General features: G+C 43.4%; 1 pseudogene across 1 annotated transcript in view; it reads right to left on the bottom strand.

Annotated features, from left to right (window-relative positions):
* Positions 1-7,500, bottom strand: part of LOC306791224 (glutamate receptor ionotropic, kainate 5-like) — a 30,559-nt pseudogene that overhangs the window by 18,139 nt on the left and 4,920 nt on the right. Inside the window, exon 5 of the transcript in view lies at positions 3,737-3,850. The product of the transcript in view is annotated as a glutamate receptor ionotropic, kainate 5-like (transcript). The remainder of the gene's footprint in view (positions 1-3,736; positions 3,851-7,500) is intronic.

Raw genomic sequence — 7,500 nt, 5'->3', positions numbered from 1 at the left:
CCAGCTGTGAGCGGTGACCTGTGATAAACCATCTGCTGTCTGCGTCTCACACTCACAAACAACCTTCACTGTCTGACAGTCGGGGTTTGTTGGGAAAATGACTCCTGGAATTACAAAGACTTCTTTTTTCATTTTGTGTCCTTCAGCGCGGCACATTTTGTCGGCAAATCTGCAAATTCACACAAAACAACAAAAACAAGATAAAAATGGAAAATTGAAGTTACGAGTTTCTCAAGTGTTAACGAGCGGCGCTTGATGTTTTCCCCGCCAGACGCTTCCCATCGACCCGTTTCATCACCCCCCCCCCCCCCCCCCGGTCTACTTGAAGAAGGATTTGGCAGCGAGGAGAAACGAGAAACTCCCAGATTGGACCCAATTACAGCAGATGACTGGAGCTGTAATTGAGGCAATCAACCCTCTTTCTGTTTTTTTGCCCATTTTGGCTCATAAAGATAAAGAAATGAAAAAGCCGTGCGACGCTGTGCAGCTGAACTCTGTTGTGAACGGACGAGTCCCAGAGAATCAGACGGGAGTCCCGAGCAGAAACAGATGAAAAGCAGAAGAAGGGAATGTGTGTGATGGGGAAATATGTCAGTCGACTGCTTTAGGGTTAAAGAATGTAAGTTTTAGGAGAACAGGCACTAAACCTTGTGTCTTCTAAATGATTCTAGTACATTTTGGATCCAGGTGTCTTGTTATCTGTTATCTTGTGCATTGTTTCTGTCTTTAAAGACGGGGACACACAGGGGTCATGATGTATTTCCCTTGATGGGCATCAGCTGAAGGGCATGACCCTCTTTAGGTATTTATGATGTGTGATGGTTCACAGTTCATTCCGTCTCTGCATACTGTGACTGAACTCTTTGACCAGGTCACAGTGACATCATAGGACACATCTGACTGGGTGTCTCATGGTTTATTGTGGGGCAAACTGATAACAAAGGGATTTGTAAACAGGCTTTAAAAGCACCTTCAGGTTATCGTAAAGACAGGACACTGTGCTTCAGAGACAAACATCTGCCTTGACATCTTTCATTATCTTCTGTCTCCTTTTGTTTATGCTTGTTTGCAAACCAAGGTGACAGCATGCTGCTGGGTATGAATGTCCGTGTATCTGACTGTGTATTCAGAGCACCTCTAACAGATGACGTGATGCGTCTGTGAGACGTGTTCTCTTTGCTTGCAAGCAAATAAATTGACTATTACAACTTTGATCGTTCATCCAGACTCTGTTTCATTTGACATTGATGAGAAACATTTTACACTCTTCTCCCGACTATTCATAGAAATATTACACAACATGTGGCTTCCAATCAAATGACTAAAGTTAAACCTGGAGTTTCCTCTTTTAATGGTAAAAAACATCATTATTATTATTATTATATGATGATTCCATTCATCCGCTTTGGTTCATTCAAACATGATTCACTGCTGTGAGAGTGTGTGTGAGAGAGTGTGTGTGAGTGTGTGTGTGAGTGTGTGTGAGAGAGTGTGTGTGAGTGTGTGTGTGTGTGTGTGTGTGTGAGTGTGTGTGTGTGTGAGTGTGTGTGAGTGTGTGTGTGAGTGTGTGTGTGTGTGTGTGTGAGAGAGTGAGTGTGTGTGTGTGTGTGTGAGAGAGTGTGTGTGTGTGAGGGTGTGTGTGTGCGTGTGTGTGTGAGTGTGTGTGTGTGTGTGAGTGTGTGTGAGTGTGTGTGTGAGTGTGTGTGTGTGTGTGTGTGAGAGAGTGAGTGTGTGTGTGTGAGGGTGTGTGTGTGGGTGTGTGTGTGAGTGTGTGTGTGTGTGAGTGTGTGTGAGTGTGTGTGTGAGTGTGTGTGTGTGTGTGTGAGAGAGTGTGTGTGTGTGAGAGAGTGTGTGTGTGTGTGTTATATAATGTGCATGAAGCACTTTACACTTCCAGACATGACTGCATGTCGTGACATCGATTATTGAATGAATGGGTTCTTGTTCTTGTGATGTGTTGAAGTGCTCATGCAGAGTGCTGTTAGCAGCGTGTTGTGTTGTGTTACATTGTATTAAGTATCCGATACACACTTGTTGTCATGCTCTACTGGTTTTTCATCTGCTAATAGACAATAAATTGACGTATTTTCCCACGTTACACTAACAGGGAACGATGTGTGTTTGCCTGAAGTCACTCAAACTTAACTTAACACAAGGACATGAACTATCCCTTCACCTCTGAGGCCTCGTTGTTCTCTGTGATAGAACGTTCTGCTCCTCTATGGAACAGAACCATCACGATTAGAAGGAGAGAACTAGAACATGTCTTCAGTGCAGAATAACACAGTTATGATGACATGAATCATCATGGAAATCAACGGAATTAATAAATCCAACCTTTTTCCAAATGGCCACAAGAATGACCGATGTTGGAAAAAAAGAGGCTCCAAAAAGAGTGCTGTCGAAATATTGAACTATTCACATTTTTACCATCTCTACTTCCAGCCTCTCCTCTCCTCTCCTCCTCTCCTCCTCTCCTCTCTCCTCCTCTCCTCCTCTCCTCTCCTCTCCTCTCCTCCTCTCCTCTCTCCTCCTCTCCTCCTCTGCTCTCCTCTCTCCTCTGCTCTCCTCCTCTCCTCTACTCTCCTCTCCTCTCCTCCCCTCCCCTCTACTCCTCTCTCCTCTCTCCTCTCTCCTCCTCTCCTCTCCTCTCCTCTCTCCTCTCTCCTCCTCTCCTCTCCTCTCAGTCCCGCCGAAGGGCATCCCTGTTTAAATTCAGAGCTGCTCATGACTGATGCTTTTCCATCTGAACTGATGAAGACAGCGTTGTGTCATTCCTATTCTGCACACAATCCTGCAGGTGTTCAAAGGGTTCATTGATTGTGAGCGTTCATCTCAAACGTGCGTGAGCAAAGACAAATTGAATTGTAAATTAGTTTTCTGGTAAGCAGCAGCAGAGTCTCTGTGTGTGTGTGTGTGTGTGTGTGTGTGTGTGTGTGTGTGTGTGTGTGTGTGTGTGTGTGTGTGTGTGTGTGTGTGTGTGTGTGTGTGACCCATTGTCGGCATGGCCTGTTAGCCAGTTTATCTACTGTGTATAATGGTCACCAGTGCTGCACCTTCAGCAGCAGGTGCTTGGCGGGGGAGGGGCTGAAGTCGTCCTCCTGACCGAGGACCACAGATGTCTCCGTCAGCTCTGCGGAGCAACAACGTGCTCTCCGTCAACGTAATCCTCAAATAAACACTTAAGAGAATGAAGCCGGCCGAGGACACGCTTGAAACAGCTGACTGATCACTGAGTCTCTGGCAGCGGGACTGGATCAAACGGAGGACGGCCGGTGGAGGGAATACCGATGAGCTGCTGATGTACAGTCCACTGCAGCACAGGAGACGCAGCGTCGTGTTTTATCGACAAATCAAATGAATTAACACGGAGCGTGTTGGAGAAGAACTCCCGCTTGTTGGCCACCTAGTTGCCACATTCAGGGACGTAAGATGTGACAATAAATGTCCTGAAATAGAATTAAATCAGGTCTTAGCTTGTTTAAAGATATCTTGATTTGCCTTTGTGTGACATCCTGCGTCCCCCCCGCTGACAGCTCAGCGTGTGAAATACAGGGGGGTCTCAGGGGGTCCTGACCCCTTAATTGACCCTTCAGACCCCCTAAAAGCCTCAACAGTGAATGTACTGGATCTCTAACATCACAAGACAATTATTGCAATTGAGAACGTATCATGTTCAGCAACACTTATGAATAATATGAGTCTCAGATAAGATCACACGCAAACATGAACTCACCAGATTGACCCGGTACAGGATGCTGATCCCCAGAGTCATGAAGGGTTTGGAGAAATCGATCACTTTCTCTCGCTCTGAGGTGATGGTGAAGCCGGCTACCGCCAGGTCAGCTTGCTACACACAGAGAGAGAGAAAATGCGTCGGATATTCACGTTAAACTGATCAGAGAACAGACTCATTTTGTTTCTGTGAATAAACAAAGCGAGAGAGAGATTTACGTTTGTTCTTTCTGCCCTGAACGCCTCCTATTGACTCTGTAATCAGCTGAACAACCTCAGTGAGGTTCATGTTCAACTGCTTTGCATCATTGGTTTTTGTGTAATGATGCAGAAAAACGATCACTGTTTGAATCTGTGTTTGGGTTTTGGGTCTGTGTTAAAGTCTGTGTTTATTATCGGCCATGAAATCATTCTGAATCTATTCGACGTTCATTTCCAGTGTTAAAGAAAAAATGAAACACATGGAAGTAGTTTAAAATTAAAACTAAATTAAAGAATTTGTTTTGTAAAGATTCGTTTGTTCGTCATCGACCTTCTTTTCCCACGTGGAAGACGAGACGATGACGAGGCGACACGAACGACAAGTAGAACAGATGAAACTAAATATGACAGACTATTATATAGTTGTGTGTCCGATGCTGTGAACGCCATATCAGCCAGACCACACGCAGAGTTCTTTTGTTCCTTCACAATAAAAGTGTTTGAATAACAAAATGACAGAGCGCTTTTATTCTTGAAGTATTTACAGGAAATGAAATGTGTTTATCCATCAAAGTAGCAGATCTTTGTTAGCGGCTATTCTTCAACAAAACAAGTTCACTAAAGCAGGGAAGAAGAGTAAGCAGACAAAATGATGGAGGACTTTTATTTTGAAGTATTTATAGTAATGTAAAACCTCCAATAAACACATTTCCTTTCCTATGAATTTTTCACAACAAAAGTCCCCTTTAGAATCAGAATCGGTTTATTGCCAAGTACGTTTGCACACGCAAGGAAGGACAATAAGATGATTTACAACAAAACAAATTAAGAGTTAATTAAGTCCCTCATTATTTCGTCATTTTAAAAGCTTTTATTTTGTAACTCATCGGGACCTGAGAGTGAATGAGTGCAGGCGTCATCAGATATTAAAACGTCGAATTGAAAAGACTTGAAGTCAACTACAGCCTGATTTCGAGAGTCTCTATTTGCTCTTCCTGTGAAACTCATCGCTCACGTTTCACGCGTAAACGTGTCCGATGACAAACGACGATGTTCTCCAGCGCCGCTCATCACACAGGAATGCACCTGTGTTGTTGTTTCAAGGTTACCGATTACCGTCTGCTCCGACTCATATTCTGGCTCGTCTCCAACTCAACAGCATTTCTCTTTTTTACAAGATGGAACCCCAGATTTCTTTTTTCAGCCACAGGAGCCGCAATTAAAGGCAAAAGCGCCTTTTGTTACAGCTGTTTGAACCGTCCTCTGAGGCCTTTAATGAAATATTGATTTTTATTGTCGAGAAGTTGAACGCTGGTTAACGATGAGTTGTTACCGCGCGGCTCTGAAGGGGCAACGGAGCGGCACTAAAACTGCCAGCTTTCTGTTCCTGCCTGTGGCTCAGTGGGTAAATCACAGAAGGTCATACTGGTCCCACCTCAAGCTCCGCCACACTTTCATCTAGACTTTGCACATCCACTGTTTCCTATGCAGGTCTCAATATCCTGGGAAGAAGAGGCGATCCCTGCACACCGCTCAAGAATCAGTTTGATGTCAATACAATCTGGAATTCAAGAGCAGTGTGTTGGAATTTAAACAAAGAATTAAAATGTCTGTTTATGGTCTCAATCTCCAGCTTCAAGCATGATGTTCATTTAGTACATGATGGTGTCTACGTCACTCCTCACACTGTTTTATCACCAGTTAAAAGTTTACTCGTAGCACCATTAGTTCGTTATTATCCCCAAATTTCCTCATTATGTTGTGTTTTATAACAAACTATAAAATATAATCAAAAATGGATTGCCATTGTTCAATAAAAACCTAATTTGAGGGAAAAGGTTAAATATGCATAATAAGGCACAATAATGATTGTTTTTGTTTTTTTAACTCCTCTGTGCTGCAAATGACAACTTTTACATGAACACACATAAACAAGTTTTTGTTGCCCTAAAAATATAAAAAAAATTATAAAAAATAAACATACAAAATTGTGGAAATCAATAAAAAAGACTTGAGGTTAGATAAGATGAGATAATCCTTTATTAGTCCCGCAGTGGGGATATTCACAGTTAATGTGAAGTGATGGGTTTGTTCACGTGCAACACGATGTACATTTTTGTGAAAAGTGGAATGCAAATAGTTTGTAACTTCAGTGTCAGCGCAGCAGCTGCTTCAACTTAAACACTTGCTTGGTCATTCATTCATTATGTGTTGTTATAATGTTGTAACTGAGAAAAACCATCAAAGAGCACTTTTTAATTTATTTTTGTTCCCAGCAGCGACATGTGAACGATGGATTTAACCTTGCTGGGTAAACACGGCACAGTGATATTAAAGTTGAGAGATAATCTCATTAAGTTTAAAGTCAACAGAGAGACTGAGAGGATCCATAGTGGAACGTTTATCTGGACCCCAGACGCCTCGGTGCTCCTTAATTAACTCCTAATTGATTAACGAGTAGACACGTGTTCAACCAATTTCACTCACTTTCATCAGACACCCGGGCCGTACAGAGAGCAAAGTGTGTGTGTGTGTAAGCCGACGGTTGTTTGAAGAGCCTCCATCTCTGAAATATTCGATGAGAAACACAGTGTCTGTGTGTGTATGTTCCTGTACATGCTACATAGTGAGGACCAGAGATGTTTTACTGCAAAGTGAGGACAATATGACCGGTCCTCACTTCTTCCAAAGGCCGGTTTAAGGTTTAAGACGAGGTTAAGGTTTCCCCACGAACACTTCAACGTTGCAACGAAGCATCGACCAGTAAGATTCTTGGTATCTGGGCGTAGCTTAGCTTAAATTAACGTAAGTTTAATTCAGGCCATTCATTTATATGTTGATATTCCCGTGTTTTTGTGTGTTTAAGTTACTATTGCGCAATCCCTCGCGGATCAGAAAATCCGCTCTATGGTGCATTCCCGTATTCTGTTTGTGTTAAGACACTGTCTCATTATACGGAGGTATTTACGCAATCATTACGGAGCAGAGAAGCTCCGCTGTATTTGTGTATTAACTGCTATGACTTTATTTGGGGATTCTTTTCATTCATTGTCTTCCACTCCGTGTGGGAGTTCTCTCTTCATTAACTCGACTCTGTGAGTGAGCTGAGGTGCGTGGCTTATCACGGCATAAGTTACCGGCAGTTCAAAGACAACAGCGGTATACTTATGCGTGATAGAACCAGCAAACTCAGGCTCCCTACAACATCGCACGCCGAAGTGTGATGCACGTCGAGTTCTCGCTCCTTTTTTTCCTTTTCTTCCTCCTCACGTAACACGCACACACAGCTCCTATCTCTGCCCCTGGGGGAAACCCCGTTCAATCGATGGCCTCACAACACATGTGTGCATCGGCACACGTGATTACGTATAGCAGTCTCACCGCCATTTTGTCCGAGTCACTCGACTCCGCCATCTGTGTAGTTTAGCTGTAGTATCTTAAGGCCCCTCCCCTTTTGTCCGCGTCACTCGACGCCGCCATCTTTGTAGTCTTTAGCTGTACCTTAAAGACTCCCCTTTCTTTACACACACACACACACACACACACACAGACACATACACACAC

Source organism: Melanostigma gelatinosum (genome assembly GCF_949748355.1).
Source record: "Melanostigma gelatinosum genome assembly, chromosome: 17".
In the NCBI taxonomy this organism is placed as follows: Eukaryota; Metazoa; Chordata; class Actinopteri; order Perciformes; family Zoarcidae; genus Melanostigma; species Melanostigma gelatinosum.
The sequence above is the reverse complement of the archived record's forward strand: the minus strand, read 5'-3'. Positions and strand labels throughout refer to the sequence as shown.